Source organism: Suricata suricatta, chromosome 8 (genome assembly GCF_006229205.1).
Source record: "Suricata suricatta isolate VVHF042 chromosome 8, meerkat_22Aug2017_6uvM2_HiC, whole genome shotgun sequence".
Classification (NCBI taxonomy): domain Eukaryota; kingdom Metazoa; phylum Chordata; class Mammalia; order Carnivora; family Herpestidae; genus Suricata; species Suricata suricatta.
Genome location: NC_043707.1, coordinates 117099385 through 117121833, shown reverse-complemented (window position 1 = coordinate 117121833; position 22449 = coordinate 117099385). Strand labels below are relative to the sequence as shown.

Genomic DNA, 22449 nt, shown 5'->3' with positions numbered 1-22449 from the left:
CTCCCTCCCTCCTTCTTGCCTTCCTTCCTTTCTTCCCCTCTCCTTGCCTTCCTTCCTTTCTTCCCCTCTCCCTTCATTAATTACTGAGTACCCCTACCTGCCAGGACCCATGCTAGACACACACAGTCCTCCCCAGTTTACAGTCTGACAGGGAAGCCAGGACTGGGAGACACTGTTCTACTTACTGCCTTCCAATCTCTCATTGGCGTCTGAAGCTCTGGGCTTCCCCTCTGGTGTCCCTCTGGCATAATGACCTTCATTTGCTGCTTGAAACGGAGCATAATGGAAAGAACAAAGGAATCATTTGGATTTGGTATGCCTTTTGCTAGCAGTGACATCAGACAAATCAGATGTAGAAGGTACCTCTGTCTACTGCTTCCTCTGTATCCATGTTCTAGGAATGGTTCTGTCTCTCCCCTAAACACAGGGCCAGGAGAAGAACAGCTAAACACACCTGTGATTCCACCCCTCACCCCAGGCCACAGATTATTGGCCAGGGCAGGCAACTGACTGAAGCTGAGCCGATCACATCCCACCTCCAAGACCCTGGAATGGAGCTAAAGCCTTGCTGTCTGCCTCTGGCTGCCCTCTTGATTGGAGGTGATGTTAGGGGCTGTTGGCAATGGACATCTACCATGCATATTAGGAAAAAGAGCTGATCAGTCTGCAGCAAGAAAGAAAAGCAAAACTCATGGTTGGATTTTTCAGGATGCTGAGGCTCCTAATTGCCTCCCTATGCTGTCCCTAACCTTGGATTCTGTGACACAGCCTCTATCCTGATAATTAATTCCTCTTCATGTTGAAGTCAGATGTTGGGTATCTCTTGTTTTCACCTGTTGCCTGGAAGACAGGCTATACCCCCAGCAACTGTGTCTTCCGTGTTCAAGAGATCAGTTTTTCAAAGGCTGCTCAAGGGAGAAGCAAATTCAGGTCTGGAGTTTTGGGGCCAAATTGCTTCTGCTCCTACTTCGAACTTTTGGATCAAAGAACTTGAGGAGCACAGAGCTTAGGGTCTTGAAGACTAGAGGGGGCCTGGCCGGGCCTTTCATGGGAGGGACACCTATTTCTAAGTCTCCTTGGTTAAGGAGGAATCTCCCAGAGAGCCACAGTCTCTCCTGCCACCTGGTCCTGTCCTGTTCTTTTATATTCCCAATTTCTCAGACACAGACACCCCTTTCCACCTGAGCTGGATTTCCGCCACACACTTGGAACTGGTTATTAGGACATGTCTCTGTCTTGGAGATGGGGGTTGGGATGGAAATGGGAAGGTGAAGGGCAGCCGTTCCCGTTTTTGTATGTTCTGAACTTCTGGTGTTTTCTTCACCTCAGGCCTGCCTCTCCTAGCATGTCACAGGGATGACTGACGTTCCCTTCCCCGGCACCCCTTTTGGTCAGCTAGGTATCAATTCCTCCATTTTATAGACAGGGATGACATTTAGCTGGTTTACACTAGTACAGCCTCAAATGCTTGTTAACTTAGTAAAAAAAATTTTTTTTTTAATTGATTGTTGCCCCTAAGTGCTATCTAGTTCCTTTTCACCCTTTTCCCCTGGGATCCCTGAGACCTCTACACCATCCAGAAACTAAATGGTTAATACCAGGCCCAGCGGGAACCTCCAGAGTACTCACCACTCTAGAACTTTGGCTTAAACACTTGGCATGTTTTCTGATGTGTTCGTGCCCCTGCCTCACTAGTTAGATATTTTATTTTATTTATTTCACTTCGTTTTATTTTGCTTTGCATTCTTTTATTTTCTACTTAGATATTAAAATTATTTTGGTTAACATTTTTAAAATTTATTTTTGAGAGACAGAGACAGAGCTTGAGTTGGGGAGAGGCAGAGAGAGGGAGACACAGAATCTGAAGCAGGCTCCAGGCTCTGAGCTGTCAGCACAGAGCCCGACGCAGGGCTTGAACCCACGAACTATGAGATCATGACCTGAGCCGAAATCGGATGCTCATCTGACTGAGCCACCCAGGCGCCCTTAGTTAGATATTTTAAATACCTCCTATTTATGGATAAAGTTTAAAGAAGCTAACTGATTTAATTTGTTTACTTGTTCATCCATCCAACAAATTTTTTAAGTTTATTTATTTATTTTTGAGAGAGAGCATGAACTGTCCTGTCTATACCACCAATTTCTGCCCTTGTGATGTAGGGCATAGCCGTGCCTCAGCCAGAGACCCTCTTCTACCTCAGGAAGTACATCTTTCACCTAACTGGGCCATCTGGTCACAAGAGATACAAAAAGGAATATCAGAGAAATCGAGATGGATGACGGTGATGTCCAACATTACGAATGTATTTTATGTGACTCCATGGTACACTTAAAAATGGTTAAGATAGTGAATTTTATGTTAACTATATTTTACCACAGTAAAAAAGAATATTCAGCAAACTGGATAAGGATGGTCTCCTATAACCTAAACTCTGTGGTAGAGTCGGAAAGAACTTTTGCTCCTGGGTCACACAGTGTCTGCCTCTGGGGTCAGTTCTGTCCACTGCCCCTCTGAAGGCAGCTTTGGGCAAGATCCCCATCCAGCCCCTGCACCCCGGACATAGCTGAGGAGCCCAAGCATAGGCATCTGGCCCAGGACAGGCAATCTAGAGCAATGAAGAGGCAAGAAAGATGAGCTGCACTCCCAAATTTGAACCAAAGAGGACTTCTTGTAGAGCAGAAGGTGAGGAAGCTGCTTGGGAGTGAAAGAATGCAGCAGAGACACTAAGAAAAACTGGCCCAGGGCACCTGGGTGGCTCAGTGGGTTGAGCATCCGTCTTTGGCTCAGGTCATGATCTCACAGTTTGTGAGTTTGAGCCCCACATCAGGTTCTCTTCTGGCAGCACAAGGCCTGCCTCAGATCCTCTGTTTCTCTCTCTCTTGGCTCCTCCCCTGGCCATTTGCTCTCTCTCTCTCAAAAATAAATAAAACATTAAATAAATAAAGAAAGAAGAAGCGGCCCAACTGGGGCAGAGAGTGTAATTGCCTGCCGGCATCTGTTACCCTCTGTGCCGGCAAAAATGTCTAACCACAGGCTCTCTGGCAGGTTGGGGTGGGGGAGGCACATCCAGATTGGTAATATTTGCCAATTTCTTTGGTGTAAATACTCCCACCAAGGCTGATTTCAAGAGTCATATCAAGGAAAATGGAATTGGAGGGAGGGCAATACATGTGATTGGCTCTCACGAGCCTACGTAAGCCTATTCCAAACACCACTGAATGATCCTCTTCTTTCTTTTACTAACAGGAAGTCCCCTTTGTGTCTCATTAGGGCTCGTTGTCGTTTGGCTGGAAACCAGCTGTGATACATGCCTGTGCCCTGTATCACACAGCTATGGCCATAAAAAGATCTGGTCAGTGGCCTGTGAGCAGAAGTGCTGTGGGCAGCTTCTCTGTACTTCCTTATGACCAGGAACACTGGTTATTCCTGGTCTCTCTCTCCTCCTTCCTGCAGGCTGGAATGTGGACATGGTGCTGATGAGGAGAATATCATGGACAGTAGCAAGGAGCTGCAGGTTAGAGGGAAACTGGGTGTTTGGGTGAGCTCACGGAGCTGAGCTTCCTAAACACCCTGGGCCAGCCACTTACATCTTCTGTTTTAGGAAAGAAGTAAATGTGTACCATATTTAAGACTTTTATTTTGAAGTTTCTTATTATGGCAGCTTATCTGTCTACTGACTAATAACTCTAAGATCCCCTGGGATTTGAAGCATTTTTGTGGATATCATTGCCACACACCCTATCCTCTGATTTAAGATGTCTCAAACGAGTCTGTCTAGATTATAAGCAAAAGATTACTAGTCAGCATTTGCAAGGCTATGCAACAGAAACTACCCACGGCGGTGACAACAACAAGGTTTATTTCTTATTTGTGCCACATGATAGCAGCGGGTCATTTGAGGTTCTGTCCCATATGTGTTCACATTCTGGATCTCAGACAGAAAGAGTGGCCCCTATATCATTCCAGAGACAGGAGCGAAAATGCTCTGGCTGAATCTCACAATGACTCTTGAGGCTTCTGCTGGGATGTAGCATATGTCACTTCTATTCATGTTCCATTGGCCAAAGGAAGCGAATGGCCGAGGCAGACGCCAATGGAGCAGTGAGGCATAGTCCCCTTACAGAGAAGCACTATGAGTCTCATTGCTATGGTCAGAGATGGAGAATTCTTTTACTGAGAGTCTGACAAATAGTTGGGAATAATAATACAACCTATCACAAGAGCCTAAAGTGAAAAACATGCATTATGCCAGGATAGATGCAATTCTTATTCCCATTTTGCAGGTGGGGAGAAGATAAGGGCCACACGATCATATAGTCTTATGCTCCTCTTCAAACTGCAAATTCTGAGAAGCTCATCTCAATTTTTCTGCTATGAATTACATTGTTGTTAGGAAAACTGTGTAGATAGTCCAGAAGACCCACTGCTTTCTATTTCTGGAAGCCAAGCTCTGGAGTTCGTGAAGAGCTCACTAAAGGTCAGCACGTAGAAAGAGAGCAAGAGGCTGCAGACAATGGACATAGGAAGTTTGGGGGCTGGTCTGGGGGCTCTGCCACTAAATCACGGTTCACCTTCAGCAAGTTATTTAACCTGTCTGGGTCTCATCATCTGTATATGGAAGAGCTCCTAGTATAGCTCAGACTATGCAATTTAATAAGGTTAATGTGGCTGTAGGATGCTGACATTTAATATAATTACACCCCCCACACACTTTGGGTGTCTCTTCTCAGAAGTCCTGTTCTTTATTTGAAAACTACCTCGAAAGATACACATCTATGCTCAGTCATTCAGCCACCCATCCATCTATTTATCCAACCATTCACTCATTCATTCATCAAAGGTTCATGGCAGATCCTGTGCCAGGCTCTACGCTAGGCTGTGGGGCTGCAGAGATGAATCAGATGTGGTCCCTTGCCTCTAGGACTTCATGGTCTAGTGGAGGAGACAGAGATGCAGATAATAGTGAAACCTGCACTAAGTTGTTCTAATCACAAAACGTGGTGGTCAGAGCTATCAAGGAGTCTATACAAAGAAGCTGCACCAGGCCAGGGAGGAAGCGGCCTCTTTTGGCCCAAGTGTGGTGCCGATGCATGAGGGGAGAAGAGCTGGCAGAGGGGTGAACACCATGAGCTCAGATGGGGGACTTTGGGATGTGCAGGAGGAGGTGTTCAGCAGGCCACTGATACTGGGTCTGTGGCAGGGGGTGTGAGCTGGAAGTTCAGGATGTGGATTGGCGTCTTTCACTGAGGATGGTTATGGAAGCCACGAAAGCATACGAGGTTGTGATTTCCTTTCTGTACACCATCCCTGAACTTCTGGTGGCCTGGCCGCACAGAGCGGCCACACACACTAGCCTTTCCTGGAGAGGGCCCTGCAGGGAACTGATCTAAGCTGGGTGCACCAGTGTACAAGTCAGCCCTGATAGGAACAAACGTGCAACACCAATTCCGTTTTATGGCCTTGTCTGATGCTAGGACACGTAGAGAGGTCACCAGGTCATCCTCGGTGCAGCAGGGACATAAATCAGGCAGCCCCCTGCTTCCTGAGGCCCCAGCGAGGAGGACAGGGCCTGTCCACCTCTAACTGGGATCAATTACAGGCCATTCCTGTGCCAGCACAAGCTTCCTTCCACAGATCTGTGCAGGCCTGGCCCCAGGAGGCCTGGCAGAGAAGCAGCTCTTAGGCTGTGTCTGTGACAAGATGCAGGGCTCTAACCTGGACAGGGTGAAGGAGAGAGCTACTTGCCTAAGTGGAGAAGGTAATAATGCTGATAAGGAAACCATATCTACCAAGTGCACTGTCCAGGCATGCCTTAACGCTCATGCTTTCATTTTAATGCCACTGTAACCTTCTCAGGGAGGTTCTAATGCTGGCCTCATTTTACAAATGAGGAAACCGAGCCTCAGTGAGATTCAATGACTTGCTCAAGGCCACCCACTCAGGAAACAGCAGAGTCCTGAATTCCAACTGAAGTCTGTCTGCCTCCAAATGATCAGCTTGAAAGAGTGGAAGAGAGGTGACAGCTGGCCTAGACAGCTTGTCTTTGGAGTCAAATAGGCCTGGCTTCAAATGTTGGCTTTGCTACTTCTTACGTGTGTGGTCTGAAGCAGGTTACTGAATTCCCAAAGCCTCAGTTTCAGTAAAATGGGGAAAGCAGAACCTACCTTGTGACATTGTTATGAAGACCAAGAAGAATACATGTAAAGTACATATAAGTGCTCAGGTGGTAGTATTATTGTGACCCTCATCATCGTCCTCATCCTTGCCTCGTTACCCTGCTTACCATCCTCGAGTAAATGGAAGAGTATGTACAAAAGCTTGCAAGCATGAGAGAAGCTTACATGCTGGGGGACCTGAAAGTGATCTGATCTGGTATAAATGGAGAGAAGGGTAAGGTAACAGGATAGAGGGTCAAATGAGAGACAGAGGCTGTATTATGCAAGGTTGCTGGTAAATCGTAAGGATTTAGGGCTTTGTTCTGAAGTCAGTTAGAACCCATTGAAAAATTCTAAGCAGGTAGAGGAGGATAGTTGACTCTGCTTCTCGGAGAGATGATTTAGGTAGCCCATCTGTTCTCTCTAGTATCCTAGTGAGTACAGGAGTGCCTAGCACATAGTAGGTGTTCAAAGACCTGTTGAATAAACTTGCCCAAAGTTACTGCTTTATCCAGGCCTGCTCAATTATGAGAAATGAGTGGACACTCTCTTAGCCCAGGGAAAGATGGTGCATTTTAGGGATAATTATAGATGCTGTGTAGGGAAGATCAAGAACAGAGACTAGAACTGGGACATGATCCTGGATCCAGGAGGCTGCAGATGCTCAGCAGACACGATATACAGGTCATCAAGGGTACAATCTGCCTGCTTTGTTACTCCCTGCTGGTCCCTCTCATTCTTATTATTTGTCTCTTACTTCAAAATCTCAGAGAGACAATCTGATGGGCTTAGTCTCATCTTTTCATGCAGCATGAGTCTGAAGGAGGAAGCCATGAATACCTGAATGACAACAAGATTCTGTGAGATAAAAAGGAGGGAAGGGAGATAGCTGTTGAGAAGGCAATCAATAGTGAACACTACATTACCCACATAATTATTTAATTGCAAGTGGTGATACGTGCTTTGAAGGAGAAGTACAGGGTGCTACAAGACGGTGTAAGAGGATCTAAATTAGACTGGATGCCTACAGATTGACTGGTCTTGAGTCAATACTATATTACTTAGTATACAAGCTAACTTAAATGGGATACAAGTTTATTTTTCTCACATGAAAAGTCTAGATATGAGTAGTCCACAGCTGGCACTGGCCAGAGATGACTCTGTCCCAAAGAGTCATCTGGGACCCAAGTTGGTGGCTTGATACCACTATTATTAAAATGAAGCTCCCATTTCTGAGTCCACAGTCCCAAGGGCCAAGGATGCTGCCACATCACTTCTGCTCATCTCCTATTGACAACAAACCATAGCTGCACCACCATACTTAGCTGTGGGAAGTCTGGGGGATATAGAATCCAGCAGGGCAGCTGTGTGTTCTCTGTTACAACTCAGGGGTTGTGGGAGTGGGAGAAAGAGGGAAAGGAAACCATGGAGGGAAGTTCACAGTCTCTGCTACAAGGACTCTACCCTTGGGGAGAGGAGATGGAGGACTCCTGGGTCTAAATAGTTAAATGCAGTGGGGGAGGTCCCATAAGATGAGGATGAAAGGTGCCCATTTGGTTTGGCATTTAAGAAGTTTCCTGGTCTCAGAAAGGCAGGAGTAAAATTGCAGTGGGTTGAGGATGAGAAATGAGGATATGGAACTACAAGTGTAAGGCAGCTCTTTTGGGTAACTCGGAGGAGAAGGGAAGGAGTGGCAGAAATTGCCAATTCTAGAACAATGGAGTCCTTCTTCCTCCTCTCCCCCTCCTCCTCCTCCTGCTCCTTCTTCACTCTGGGAAAACATTGTGAACAGTTACAGGCAAAGAAGAATATTTCTGTAAAGGAGAGTTCAAAGATGTGGAAGAAAGAATTCGCTCCTGGTGTTGGAGAGAGGCAGCTGTCCAAGCACAGTAGGGCATGGGACCAAGAACAAAGATGCAGAGGTGAGCCTTGAACAGAAAGAGAAACATGTCTTCTGTGACGAAGAGAGTGGTGGGGATGAATGGTGACAGGAGCAGGTTTGTGGATGTGGGATGGGGTGGGACCCCCACAATTCCAGTCCAATGGCTCATTTTCTCAGTAAACCAGGGGAAGGGGCTCTCGACACAGAAGCAGTGTTGGCAAATGGATAATCAGGAAAGAGGGTATCTGTGCACCCAATGTATAGGTTAAGTCAGATTCAGAGCCATATGGCTTTGACTCACATATCTACAGCCTGCCCAAACCACCTTAATCTGGCTTTGAGAAAAGAACTGGGTTGTTATATATATCCAAGGGCAGGAGAGCCTCTGGGCCTCAGAAAGAGTGTGGATCCCCAGAGAACTAGAAAACTCCATTCTGTCAATGGTGCCTTAGACCACAACATGAGCAGAGGAGGCATGGAGGAAATAAATATGAGGAGTGACCAGTTTTGAGCAGTCCCTGGGCAGTCCAGAATTCTAGAAGGTTGAAAGGAAACTGAGTTTGTGCAGTGACTCAGGTGTGAGATTACTGAGTTGCCAACCTGGATCTAAATTATATCATGAGATCATTCATTTTGGCCTGTGAAGCTTGAGTCATGTTTTGGACATCGTAATAGTCAGAATACCATCAGAAAATAGTTGACATACTCACATTGGATCACCTGAGAAAAGTTTAATGAAGGATCTTTACAAAGGTGTGGGTAGAGTTTGGGGAAAGAAACCACAAGAGATAGTGTGGAACATGGAGGCTGTCCTACAACCTGAAAGTCTGAGAGGAAAGAGAAGTTTCCTGAACCCACAGGGGCCAACAGGAGCTGAGGCCTCCAGTGAGGAATGCAGCTGTCCAGAACAGCCTCACAGGGAGGCAGACCCTACCTTCACGCTCCTCCTCCCTCCCATCTCCTGCCGGAGTTCCCGTTGGTTGGATACAATAAGATGCCAGAGGATCCGAGCACTCACTGATGTGGTTCATGGAGATCAGCAACCTGCTGTACAGGGCAGGGTGGAGAGTGGCCTGGAAGGGCAAGTGGAAGAGACAGGACACTTATCCAGGATTACATGTGGATGTACACACATGTACCATGGACTCAATATTCTTACCTGAATATCTGAGTTTCTCTCTGTGATGCCAAGTGGAGAGCAAGGGGCCTTACTTGTAAGGATGGAATGGGTCCCCAGGAAGGGGGAAATATGCCCATTCTCATTTATAAGGAGGCTGAAAAGGAAGCTCTTGAGAAAAGAACTTGAACTTGGCCCATGATTGGGATTCAGGTATGGATGAGTGTGTCTGGCAAACTGGGAGAGAGAGAGCAAATGCCAGAGCAATTGCAGGAAAAGAGTATGCATCCTTTAGGTAGAACCATTCAACTGGATACCCAGTATGGTGGGCAGAACAGTGGCCCCAAAGATGTTCATGTGTTTATGCCCAAACCTCAGAATATTCATTATGTGGCAAAAAGCACTCTGCAGATGGGGTTGAGTTAAGGATTTAGAGATAGGGGAGGTTATCCTGGATTATCTGGACAGACCCAACATAATCACAAGGGTTCCTAAGCGAGACTCACTATAATCCAAAGGTACTTGTAAGCGGGAGGCAGGAGGGTCAGAGTCAGGGAAGGAGATGTGAGGACAGAAGCAGAGTTTGGAATGATGTAGGGCCATGAGCCAAAGAATATGGGTGGCCTCTAGCAGACGGAAAAGGCCTGGAAGTGAATTCTCCCTCAGGGCTTCCAGGAGGGCCTGTATAACATTGCAGTCTTCTGACCTCCAGCACTGTGTCTGTATGCATGTTGATGAATGTATGTTGTTCTTTTCTTTTTTTTTTTTTAAATAAGTACATTTAATTTTGAGAGACAGGGATGGGGAGGGGCAGAAAAAGGGGAGAGAGAGGATCCAAAGCAGACTCCATGCTGTCAGAGCATTGCCCGACTGACGCGGGGCTCGATCTCAGGAACCATGAGAATATGACCTGGGCTGACATCAAGAGTTAGACACTTAACCAACGGAGCCGCCCAGGTGTCCTGATGAATGTATGTTGTTTAAACCACTAAGATTGCAGTAATCTGTAAAGCAGCGATACAAAATTAATATGTCAATTACTGCCATAGTCCTTTAAACACAGGCACTTGGTAGCTAGGCGCTGAATGCATGAAGAAACCTAAAATGCAGAGCGAGCCTCAACTCGGAGTCTGAACGATACAGGCAGGTCATGACTGTGGCTCCAGCGTCTCTGTGTATCCTTCAATGTAGACAAAACAAAACAATCTAAATAATGTACCACCTTAGGATCCAGCTAAGGGAATGGCATAGTGGAGGGACACCAGTTTTTCTATTCTCTTAGGAGTGAAAAGGCAGGGGTAGTATTCGGGGCACACACACTGACCGGCAGTCCTGCAGAGTGCTGAGAGGCACTCGGGACAGGCCCTGCAAGGGGAACCTCTGCCCAACTGATGTCCAGGGTAGAGCGCAGGAGGCAGCATGAGCAGCAGCTCTGACCGCTGCAGAAACATGCATGAGACAATGCTGGGACTCCCCCCAGCGATGCCCAGGGCACAGTGAGCTTGTGATGATTCTGCTCCCTGCCGTTTACCTGGGTTAGGAGGACACAGTATTGAAGTAGCAACACATGTGTCCAAATGATGTCGTGGGCTCTTTCATCCACGCAGGCTGATGAGGTTTGTGAGCATCCAGGTTATTCCTGTAACACAGAGGGAGCCTCCTGGATCAAGTCCTGTCGGGCCTGGGTGTGGGAGGGGGAGGAATGTTCCGGCACTAGATCTAAATATGGGAAGACGTTGACAAGGCGAGCTTGTGGTGTTCAGTGATCCCCCCACGAAACGAGAGCCTCCTGTGCGGGTTGTGCCCTGCGATCAAGCAGGGGCAGTGGCGTTGCCCAGGACTCTGACGGCATGGCTGCAGATGTGGCCAACAGCTGGGCCTGGTGGGAGCTCCATGGCAACCAGGCCATGAAAGAAGAGTCAGCTCAGCAGAAGCATGGAGAGGGTTGAGGGTCCCAGGACAGCCCTGCTGTGGTGGGAAAAGACTTCTCCTTGAACATAAGCGAGGTACGTCTGGGAACCAATAAAAGTTGGTGCAGACACTTCACAGGGAGCTGGAAAACATCGGATCACTCAAAAATCACCATCCCAAACTCACGCAGATTGTTCCAGCCCCTCCCCTCTCTTCCGTCTCAGTTGGCAGGCAGTGGTGGCTCCCTTCTGCCTCCTACCCCATCTGCTGGGACTGTATTGCTGGGAGGCACTGGGTCTTGCATATTTTTTGCAAGTGGCTCTGAGATCTCCATAGAGAAGTGGGAAGAAGCTCTTTCCCCCAGGAAGGTTTTGTGTCCTCCCCTGGATAAGATTGGCAAAGTAAGTCCCTGGAGCCTAAGGAGGAAAAGGTTGTTTAGTTTGAAGAAAAGCATGAGATGGGGTCACCTGTGTGGCTCAGTCCGGCTCTTGATTTCAGCTCAGATCATGATCTTGTGGTTTGTGAGATCGGGACCTGCTTCAGGTCCCACACTAACATTGTGGAGCCTGCTTGGGATTCTCTCTCTCATTCTCTCTCTGTCCCTCCCCTGCTTGCACATGCATGTTCACTTGCTCTCTCTCTTTCTCTCTCTCTCTCTCTCTCTCTCTCTCTCTCAAGGAAGGAAGGAAGGAAGAAAGAAAGAAAGAGAAAAGAAAAGGATGAGAAAGCACGAAGGCATAGCTGGATATAGCTTGTTGAGGGGGGTTTATGGGGTGGTAGCAAAGGGGGTACCTGATGGAAGGGGGACTTGAGAGGAGGCCTGGGACCAGATTATGGCTCTGAGATGTCGTGTGTAATGAATGCTACCTTCTGCTGGAAGGAGTCAGAGCCTGGCCTGAGATGACACCCAGCTGACTTGTAGCTGGGAGCTCGGGATGTCCCCAACTAGCGATCCATTTCTGTAGATGGCTTTCTGCTGTACAGAATGCTTTCACAGCTTCTACTGGTTTAACCATCAATCGCTGGGGAACACACCAACCCGAAACAACCACATTCATTTTGCTCACAGACCTGCAATTTGGGCAGGGCTTGCTTGGCAGGAACAGCTTGTCTCTGTTCCACTTGGCACCAGCGAGGACAGCTGGAATCATGAGAAAGCCCTGTCACTCACATGTCTGGCACTGGATGCCAGGGCAGGATCTGAGGCTGTGATTCGGAACACCTATGTGGCCTCTACTTGTGGCCTGGGCTTTGTCACAACAGAGTGGCTGGGTTCCAAGGATGAGCATCGCCAGAGGGAGGGCGAGGTGAAAGCTTTTCTAACAGCCTTGGAAGCCACGTTGCATCACTTGTGCATTTGACTTGTTAGCAGCTGGTCACTAAGGTCTTCCCATATGCAAAGGGAGAGGAATTACACTTCACCTGTGGCTAGGAGTAGTGTCAAAAAATTGTAGACATGTTTTAGAAACACCACACCCTGAGAAGTTGGCCTGATTGGGTCCACATTCCAGAGAAGCTGGGTGACTTTCCAAGATCACACAGCCACCAAGAGACAGAACCAGGTCTAATTATGATACACTTGCACGCGTGCGCATGCACAAACACACACACCCTATACCTAGCTACCTAGCTAGTACTTCACATTATTTGCCATTGCTACTAAGCTATCTAATAGTTATTTTGCTTTATTTTTAAAGTAAATTTATTTGTTTTGAGAGAGAGAGAGAGTTGGCAGAGGGAAGAACAGAGAGAGAGAGAGAGAGAGAGAGAGAGAAAGAAGGAACCCCAGACAGGGCTCAGTCCCACGACCCTAGGATCATGACCTGAGCTGAAATCAAGAGTTGGACCCTTAACTGACTGAGAGACAGGGCAGAGAGAGAGGAAGACACAATCTAAAGCAGGTTCCAGGCTCCAAGCTGTCAGCACAGAGCCTGATACAGGGCTTGAACCCACAAGCTATGAGATCATGACCTGAGCTGAAGTCAGATGCTTAACCAATGGAGCCATCGAGGTGCCCCAAGAGAATAGTCTTTTTAAACTCAATGTTTCAAAAGTCAAACTCATAATTTCCTTACACCTGTTCTTTTACGGTCTTGGTGCCATCCTTGACTTCCTTTTCTCTCATATGTCCCCTCAAACTCATCAATCAAGGCTGCAAGTTCTGCCTCCAAAATGCAGCCCAAATCTAGCCGTGTCTTTCCTTCCTCTCTAGTCGGCCAGCACGGTCTAAGCTGACGTCGTCTCTTACCTGAATTTTTGCGACAGCTGCTTGCTCATCCCGATGCTTCTGTTCTCACTTTTCCACTGCTATCCTCAGCCCTTCTGCTCTCATCATAGCAGCCTGAACGGTTCTTTTACAGGAGAAATCAGATTGTGTCATGCCTCTTCTGAAAGCCCTATGATGACCCCCGTCTCAGAGTTGCCAAAAGTCTTTCAGTGACCTCTCCGCCTCATCTCCTACAACTCTTATAACTCCCTGTTATTTGCCTCTTTCCCCAGAACTGTAGACGAGCCCATTCATCCCCAAGCAGAGCATCCTGGCAAGCTCACAAGACAGACAGGGAACCGTATGGAGAGGGATTTCTCAGTAGTCCCCAGGGAAGGAAGATGCTGGCTTCTCTTCCCTCAGGGCTCCCACAGTAGATCTTGGGTGTGGAGTGGGGCAGGTGGGGTAGGGGGAGGCATCAGGCAGATGTGGTGGGTGGTGGGAATGGGTGGGAAGGGGAAACATGATTAGAGCAGGGAGGGGTGGGGCTTCTGCACCCTCCAAAGTGGACTTCGGTTTAGCTCAGCCTGGGTTCCCTTTGGATGGCATGGCCATTGTCAGCCATGAAAGTGTAGAAGCAGAGGTGGCTGATTAGGAGAGAACCGAAAGTTGAGGCAGAGATGACAGAGAAAGAGAAACTACAAGAAGGTCTCTGATTGCCCTACTCCCTGGCTTCATTCCTTCCCCAGGCCTGGCTGATTTAGGATTCCATGAGATACCCCCACATGTTCCCAACAAAGTATGCCCGGGGTAGTCTAAGTTGATTTCTGTTCGTAAACACAAAAAGGACCTCAGCTAAGACAATGGCGTAGCCCAGCTGCCCCAGGTGGGTTCCCATTTGTTCTGAGTATCAGCGTCTCCATCCTCATTCTGTAGCCCTTGTTTGGACTCCTCTGTCCTTGTCTGCAATAACAGGAAGCAAGGGCATCCTTTACCGGGGGCTGCTGGGAATTACACCTGAAAACAGCAAAGCCACAAAGGCAATAACGACAAAGGAACTCACGGTCAAACCCCAATTGTCCCTGAAAACCCAAATGGGGAGAGTGGTAACTAGGACATTCTCACCTTTTATGGAGGAAGAAACTAACTACCTAACAGGGAGAGGCCTTGCATAGGCCATTTGAATTTCCGTGGACCACATTTCTGCATCTGGAGAACATGAGGGAAAAGCGTACAGAAACTGAGTCATGAGGGTGGAAAGAGAGCCTGATGTCTGGCATATTATGTTCTCAACAAATGTTAGTTATTTTTATTATTAAAAAAGATTCTAGGTAGCCCCAAAAAGGGGGATTCTGGGATGTAAAACATCTCTGGGCCAATATTGTTTAATGTGCTTCTCAGGATGCCTGGTGTATGGGAAAGTATAAGAAATAGTGGTTATGAGAAAAATATTTAAAGCTGGGATGAGAATTGAAGTGAATTTGGACAAGAAAAAGCCATGTGATTTGGTGGTGGAGCTGCCTATCGAACATCTCTTTATTTTATTTAGAATTCCAGTGATGTTACTTGAGTTGCTTATGCAGTGAGTTCACTAAGAACTGGTTATGATTAGAAATTATATTGGCTGATCAGTTAACCACTCATAGAGAAGGCCATCACTTGGGTTCATCAGAAGTCTGTCCTACAGGAGGACAGGAGTGCCTAGGCAGTGTTGGGGGGTGGGGGGAGGAGGAAGAAGTGGAGATAAGGGATGGAGAGAAAGTAGGGGAGAAAGGATGTGCAGAGCATGGAGGCAAGAAAGATGAGTCAATGGAGAGAGAAAGAAGGCACCTCCAAAAAGTGGCCTCCTGACCAAAGCAAAGACATCTATTTCATTTCATTTAATTTCATTTTATATTTTATATTATATTTTATTCTATTATTTCACTTCACTTCACTTCTTTGCAAAGCTGTTTTCTCCATTCTCCTTCCCAGAGCTACAACGTGAGGATCAGTCTGACCTCAGCTTCCTCCCGTAAACTCCTCACATCACATCCCAAGGAGGCAATGGCAAGACCCCAGTCTTGTGAATGTGTGTGGGGTGCAGTGGGCCAGGGGGATGGTGGGAAGGGTCTTTTGGGCTCTAAGAGTTTCACTTCACTTCCTATGGCCAGGAGTGGAGGCTGCTTGTTGCCACCAACACTCCATCCATCTTATCACCCTCCCCTGACCTGACCATGGCTCTGGGTTCTAATCCCAGCTCTATCATTGGCCCTCTGCTTGGCCCTAGAAAATCCCTTTCCTCACTCTGGGTCTCAGTTTCCCCATCTGAAAAGGAAGGTGTTGGTCTAGAGGAGTTCAGAGGACCTTCCCAGCTCAGGCAGTCTTAAATCTCTAAGATTCCTGAACCACTAAGGCAGGAAAGGATCCCAGAGTTTCCTCTCAAAGGCTGGCCCCTTCAACTCCTACATGGGGAATTGGGGTAAGGCAAATCAAGCTCCTGGTTATCATAACAACAGAAAACTTAAGGCAGAATCCCTTTTTAGTAACGGGGTAGAAAGAGCCACAGCTCCAGCATCTAATTTCTGGGGGATGGCAGTGCGAGCTAAGTGCAGCAGCAGCAGAAGTGGGACCAAGGGCAGTGAAAACCCAGCTCTAAGTCAGAGCACTCAGACAGATTAGACATACAATGGTGAAGCAGTCAGTTAAATGAAAAGTCCCAGTCACCTGGAATGAAGTGCCTGTTGAAAGCAAGGCTCTAGAGGCTGAAAGGCCATGCTATGGAGAAGTCTGAGGGGCACAGAGACTTCAAGCTCATATCCTAACAACTCAGCTCAATAGGATGTTTTATGACTGTGACTGGAGAATCTCCAATTTCTTGCAGAGGCAGGAACAAGGGGAAGAGGCAGTAATTACTGGAACCAGGGCCTAGAGTCAACAGGTGGATGCGGGAACCGTGGCAGGCCTGCCCTGCAGGAGTTGGCACCATGAAAAAATTGCTGCTGATGTTGAAGACGTCACCAACAGAGAAGGAGGGGGAAACATCCCAGCCCTTTCTCTTACCTTCCAACCTCTTCTCACTCATGGAGAAGTCAGAGAATATAACTTGCAGGTCTTGGCTTGTCAGTGACATGGAGCAAAGGCATGGACCTGAGAAGCAGGCCATGAACTGGTACAAATGGAAAACCATCTTCTCCACAGTTTAGGAATGTAGAACTAGCAACAGACTCCAGTATACCTAGAAGGCAATGACAAAGTAAACCCAAGGGGAGAGGCAAACAAAGGCGAAGTTCTGCTCATTTATATTGACTAATTTATATTCTAAAGAATATGCATGAAAGTAGACCTCGAGGGTGCTGGACCAAGGAGGAAGCAACAAAATTTTAGAGTGTACTGAACCTATTCACACGGATGCAGTCACCAGAGATTATTTTGTTAAACTAGTTTGAGTAGCCACAAATATTCTAATTTGTTTGCTTTGTTGGTTAACTGGATCTTGGACTAACCAGTGGTGTACTAAACAAAGATAAGATGCCATAAATTCCTTGGTGTAAAATAGGACGGAGGCTGAGAGTACATTTCCATATGCAGTGTTTCTCATTCGCTCACTATATTCCTAGAATGGACTCAGAAGACAATGCTTTCCTGAAAGTATTGAGAAATGCATTGGTGGGGGGAACACTGCCATCTTTGGAAAACTCTATTGTGACTGTTCTCTGTAAGATTGGGGATAGTCATAGGAAGCTGCAACTGACATGGGCTCCCTGATTTCAGTAGTGCCCCCAGGATCCTAGGCCAGCAGATCCCAAGCAGTAGCACTTAACCACTAAAGGCGAGGTGGACATGGTTACTTACAGGCATAGAAGGGGGGGTTCAGATGCTAAATGAATGACAACATATCAGCATAATCCCTTTCCCCAACACTTACACTTCAAAATAAAGCTTCCATCAATGATAACACAACTTCTAATGTATTCATTCCTCCCCAGAGGAGTCAACCTAAATCTCATGAGTAATTATATCCAGCTGCCAGTCCATGATCTGTGGGATATGGTACCTCCTCTGACGACTACTATCCTGTCTCGAAATTCTATAATGTGAGCAATAAATTGTAAAATTAACCACCACCAATACACTATTAAATAATAATGAGGGAAAGGAAAGAAGAGAAAAATGAGTTTAAGATAGTTAAATTGCTGCATTTGATTGAGTCTAAGAATCTGTTGCAAGACAAACCATTATTTTATGAAGGAAAATGATCCAGTTGAGTGATGACATAATGCTTTCTCACCACTTATAACTTGGAGCGATTTTATATATATTTAGACAGAGATTTTTTTTATCTTATATAACTTTGTAGACACAAAAAATTAAAATATAAGAAAAATGGATTGATCGTGGTATTCCTCAAACTCCTTCAAATTTCTAGTGCTCCTCTGAGCTCTTCCCACATTATTTCTCCAACACAGAATATGTGCTCCACTGCTTTCTTTCCAAGCTCTTCTTGCAGGTACAGTAACTTTTTACGTCAGTGTGGAATTATAGTGTACTATTTCAGAAGACGTCGTAAAGGATGACCAAACTAAAATAGGTGGGATCAACAGTATCTGCATCTCATTTCACGTGCTCATAATGTGAACAGCTATGGCCAAGTATGCATATGCTCAGGCAACAGTAACCGTATCTTGAACGTTGCCTGGATACCAGCAATAGCAAGGTGTTATTAATGGAAGGACACAGTTCCACAATTTTTCAGAGGTGTTAAAAATATGAAAAAAAAATGAACATCTTAGAAGTGATGAAATACGGTTCCTTTTAGTTCGAGGAATGGAGACAGCTCCTCCGTTTGCCAGATCCAGTTCCTACCCTACCCCTGGTGGTACCCTGAAGCCCTGCTAACAGGCTTGTGATTAGTCTCTTTACCCACAAACCTCTTTGAAAAACTTGTAATTTGAATGTGCCATTTCCTGTTGAGACTCTCAGCAATGCACTGGTGTATTAGAAAATGTATGTTTTTATTTTTTTTTAAGTATATCTAGTATTCAGCACCCTTGCTAAACATTAGGTTTGATAGTTTGTGCCTAGAAATTCTTGGAATTCCGGTGTGGGGAATCACAGCATCTTAGAAATGGTGGCCCTCCTGTTTCTTCAAATACTTATGATTTTAATTTTTGTTCTTTTTCTTTCTTATTCTCCTGGCTAAGGCCTCCATTATAATGTTGGATGCAAGTAATTGTAGTTGCCTCATTCCTGGCTTTAAGTTGAACGAAACAGGCTGTTCACCATTAAGAATGAAATGCATTGCAGATCTGGGATAAATACTCTTTTATAAGTTCAAGGCATTTTTCTTCTCTCTGAGTTTATTATTATTATGTTTAAAATAACAATCAGATTAAATTCTATTGAATCGTTGACGGCAATCCGCAAGCTCCATTTTCTCTTTCTGTTCTTCCTTGGAGTCCTGATTCCATCCTGGTAGTGCACATCAAGGTCAAGGACCCAAGGACCGTTCTTTCTAGTCCCAGCCAGGAAGGACACGAATGGACCTCTATAGTCTTCTGGGATAAATTTTGGGCTTTTTGGACTCTTCCACATGGAGCATTATAAGATGTTTAAAAAGGCATCATTTTGATGTATTATTTTGCTTAATAGAACATCTGCATTTAAAAAAATCTTGATTTACTCAAGATTTCCTTTCTACTAGGGTAAGGAAAGCAAGCAGTATAAGGGGGCGTTGAGGAGAGGAACCCCATTCTGCCACCGTATGTTGTGTGTAGCCATCTTGTCAAGCAGATATTAGTTCACTTGACTTGCAGAGGAGGAAACTAAGGCTCAGAGAGGTGACACGTGCTGCAGCGAAGGACAGTGGCCAAGTGGGATCCCAGACCTCTAGCCCCAAATTCTGTGCTCAGAAACACTGCCTGCTTGCTCAGTCACAGCAGAAAAGTGAGACCTGGGTTCCTCCTCCCACTAGTGTACTTCTGCCTTTCTCTGACCCTTGGACTCTGGGCTCCACGCATCTCCAGGTTGGTATCACCCTCCCAGCAGCTGTGCGGCTTGAAGCATTGTGGCCCTCTGTTCCTGCTTCCAGAACCTCCTGGGTACCTTGGGGACTGTATACCTGTGAGTGCTGTGATGTGTGCGCGTGTGTGCGCGTGTGCTTGCAGAAGGGGAGAATGAGGTCTGGGCTCCCCTCTGGAAAAGGGAATGAAGCAGAGAGTGGGGTTCTGATTCTGCCTCTTTGCAGGCCAGGCTTGCAAGAGATGGGCGAACACTCTTATCCCTTCCTCTGACTGCAGGCTGGACTGCTTCCAGCTGTCCCCGTGATGGAAAGCTCCCAGCTGCCTCTGAGCTCCCACTTCTTCCTGATCTGCCCCTTGGACTCCTGTCCATCCCTCTTTGCAGCAGTCTCCTCGGTGACCAACCTGACACAGGCCTTGGCAGCTGTGCCGAGCATAGAGGACGTCTATTTCACCGGTTCCACTTCTGTCCTGGGCCCAGATGCCTTCTCCCACTTTCCTGAGCTCAGGTCCTGGGGCTGAGTCTGCATCTCCCCCAGCTCCTACCAGGAAGTCTCGGGGGCCTTGGGCAGCTATAGCAGCTTTCTCACTGGACCCAGAACTGATTGCTTCTTTCTGTTCCTGACACCTTTGGCAACCTGAGCTTCCTCGAGTACCTTGCTTTCTTGGGCCCCTGCCTAGATGGGAACTTGGGTATTCAATTGCCTTCTGGTCTACACAGCTGGCTGTCAAGTATAGTTGGTATCACAATGTGGGGGAACTGGCTGACATCTTCTCAGGCTTGGTGCTTGGCCCCTCTTTTGGTGATGCCTGGACACATTGGACTTGCCATTCACCAACTGGCTGAAGACAGCCAGTCTTCGGGCCCTCCAGAGCCCCCAGCTGGAGACTCTGTGTCTGGACCACACAAAGATGGAGGCAGCTACAGGGCAGGACTGGGGGCTGCAGAGAGTGGACATGAGTGCCTGCTGGGGCAGCTGCCCATTTTGAGCTGCATGAGCTGAACTTGGGATCCATGCTAATGGGGCACATAGCTCTGCAGGCCCTGGCTTCCGGCCACAGCCTGAAGAGCTTGGGTCTTAACAGTGGTTTGACCATGTTTAACAGGATCTAGCCAGGTTTCCTGGCTGCCATGCCCAGGCTTCAGAGACTGAAGATGAGTAGCAAACAGCTGCAGAGTGCCACACTAGGCATGCATGAAACAGGGGTTCCGGGTCTGTCCAATAATGGGGTGCATTCTCTTCCCCTAGCCACTTCCTCTGGGGTAGCTGCCACTTCAGGGAGCCAGGTGATTTTTCTGGCCGTGGACTTCCAGGGCCCAGGGAGTCCACACAGCTTGAGACTGTAGTTCCCCTCTGGCCTTTCTGGGGTAGAGCTGTCCCTGTCCAAGAGGCTGGCCAGCTTGGAGCTTCGTGCAGCCTTAGAGAGGAAGTTTTGGGAGCTGGCTTCTCATGCTTTTCCAGTCTTGCAAATCCTGACTCTGAAAGGCTAGGCACTGCAGCTGGGGACCCGGACTGTCACCAAGATCTTCCCTGCCTTTTGCCAACTCTCCCTGCTTGGAAATAGTTGGAGGCCTTGTGCTCCTGGGTGCCTCTAGCTTCTTCCTCTGGCGGCTTGCCAGACTCTAGTATCTGTGGGTATGGGTGGATAGGCATCACGGGGCTTCTCAACCTATGGAAGCTAAAGCTGCAAGCGCTGTGGTCCCCAGCCCGCCCCTGCGCAGGGTGGCTTGAGGACCTGGGAGGTGTGCTGCCCAGGCTTGAGGTGCTGCATCTGGTCAAAGCGGATTTGACCAGATACAAAGTCTGCTGCTGCTTTCTGGAGGTCTGGCAGTCTCTAGTCGTAGTGCTAGACGAGAAGTCAGGCCTTGTTCTGGATGACAGCCTCCAGGAGCACTGTCCCCAGATACCCCAGTATCTGTATATTCTGCCAGTGTGCCAGTGCCTGGGAGGAGCCCTGGCTTGAGTGGTTCCCCCAGTACATACATGCACATGGTATCACACTAGCTGTGCTGGGCAAAGGCTGGGGGCCACCCCCAAGAATCCCCTTTTCTCTTTAAAATTTTTTTAAAAATGTTTTTTATTTATTTTTTTGAGAGACAGAGAGAGACAGTGAGAGCAGGGGAGGGTCAGAGAGAGAGAAGGAGACACAGAGTCTGAAGCAGGCTCCAGGCTCCGAGCTAGCTGTCAGCACAGAGCCCGATGCAGGGCTCGAATCCACAAACTATGAGATCATGACCCGAGCCGAAGCCGGATGGTTAACTGACTGAGCCACCCAGGCGCCCCCCCCACCCCTTTTCTCTGGAGCCACTGCCCCAAAACTTTGCGGGCTGGAACTCTTTTTGGGTCTCTCTGCCTGTTGCTTCTGCTGACCTCCTAGCTCCTCCTATACAAAGCCAGAAACTCCCGGATCCTCTGTCTCCAGCCTTGTTTGGGGCTTGGCTTCAGGATCTGGGGTTGGAAGGGTGAGGGTAAGAAGTTCCTCTATGATGTGTTTGTGTCGCACTGCAGGTAAGGCCAGGGCTGGGTGGTGCAGGAGCTTCTGTCTCCTCTGGAGAGCAGCCTTTCTAATGGCCAGGAGTTGTGCCTCTGCCTCTCCAAGGGAGATCTTGAGGCAGGCAGGGATGTGGCTGACAATGCAGCGGACGGCATGGCAAGCAGCCGGCTCACACTGCATGCTGAGTCACCAGGTCCTGCACACCTCACACGGTCACTTGGAGCTTCACCTGGCCACCTTCCTCCTGCTGGCTGCTCACCCATCTTCCAGGGCTGCTGCTGGTCTTCCTGCAACCTATCTCCTACCACCACCTCCCTGGCTCCCATGGACTGGCTTGGCTGCTCTGCAGAGATGACTTTCACGTGTGGCCCAAGGAAAATGAAAGAAAGGACAGCTTCCGGGCATGGCTGGGGAGCAGGCTAGGGCAGCCTGGGTTGGGCTGGAGTGGGTGCATGTGTGTTGGAGGCAGGGATAAGAAAAGCAAGCCAGCCTGGCAGGGAGAGAGTGGGTATGTGGGGGTGCACGGGACTGAACTCAGCTTCTGGTGGGAGGTGGGGCTGCTGCACGTGTAGGGAGGATCAGCTGGTGATTTGGGGAACACAGGCTTTGGGAAGGCTCTGGAAGCTGACAGAAAAATTGGGAGATGGCAGGTGGCTGTGTGGTATATGATGTGACCTCAAGA

The 22449-nt window shown here is 47.7% G+C and overlaps 1 long non-coding RNA gene across 1 annotated transcript in view; it reads right to left on the bottom strand.

Moving 5' to 3' along the window:
• Positions 1 to 22449, bottom strand: part of LOC115299907 — a 28715-nt gene that overhangs the window by 2892 nt on the left and 3374 nt on the right. The window contains exons 2-3 of the long non-coding RNA XR_003912404.1: positions 16315 to 16489; positions 186 to 263 (exon numbers count right to left, since the gene is read on the bottom strand). This is a non-coding gene — a long non-coding RNA (uncharacterized LOC115299907). The remainder of the gene's footprint in view (positions 1 to 185; positions 264 to 16314; positions 16490 to 22449) is intronic.